Source organism: Talpa europaea (assembly GCF_964194135.1).
Source record: "Talpa europaea genome assembly, chromosome: 12".
Taxonomy (NCBI): domain Eukaryota; kingdom Metazoa; phylum Chordata; class Mammalia; order Eulipotyphla; family Talpidae; genus Talpa; species Talpa europaea.
The window spans coordinates 32,417,188-32,418,266 of NC_140079.1; positions in this window are offsets into that span (position 1 = coordinate 32,417,188).

Below are 1,079 nucleotides of genomic sequence, written 5' to 3' on the forward strand. Positions count from 1 at the left end.
AGGGTAATTTGTAACACCTGGCACAAGCATTCTGGATCTTCCTGGTTGAAATAGACATGAAGAAGACACAATGTGTGCCACCCCCTAGGCCCCAAACCTTTCCTCACTGCCCTCGTATGAGAGCCAGTGTTTGTCTTAATACCTGTCGCAGCTCCATTGGTCACCCCCTCGGTGGGATGACCTCCTCTAACAGCATTAAGAAGCTTCTTGCCTTTTCTGAGCCTTATCACATTTCCCTACTGCTCTTTCTCCTCCTGGCATGTTAGATGATTCTCAGGCTTTGTTTCCAGGCCCCTTTCTCAGGTTGCCATGGCAGGGGAGCATGGCCTGGCCACCACAGGTGAAACATTGCAGGCTTTCTGTGTCTGCTCGTAGCAGGATCCAGGGCCTGTGCCTCACCGCCCTTAAACTCCTGCTGTTGGTAGCAGGATCCAGATATCCTGTCGGAGAATCACCCATGCTCTGGGGGAAGTGTTTGTGGCACTAGCTCTCCAGCTCTCTTTCCTGCCTGCCTGCAGCTCTCCTGCCCTCCCAGACTGGGCATGTGACATATAATCCACCAGTCTCTTTCTTTTCCAGGTTATTGAATCTTGAATTGTGTGACATAAAGTAGGAATGGATTGAGTTGGGTCATTCCAGCACTGGGTCCTTGTGTGCTAGCAGTCCTGACACTCTGATTGCTGGGATGCCCCTGACTTCTCTGTTCACCTCAAGTCCTGATTTGGGTCTACTTCCTACCCAGTATATGGCATAAGGTAGCTAACCTGTTTCTGATGCTCACAACAAAATATGCCTCCTCAGTGCATACTCTGTCATTGTATTACAATAAAAGCTGTTTCATCACCAAATAGAATGTTGAAAAATAAATGAGATCCTCTAATACTTCAACCCACAAATGTACATTGGAAGCATAAGTGGTTTTCCAATAAATCAAATAAAATATAAAAGTTAATGCAGGAAATTATGGTTTGTGTTTTCCATTTGTTTTTGGTGTTGAAAAGTGTTTTGCTTTTACTTCCCAATGCTCATTCTATACCATTGCTTTTCCACACTCAGGTGAAACTCTTAGTTCTTTGAGA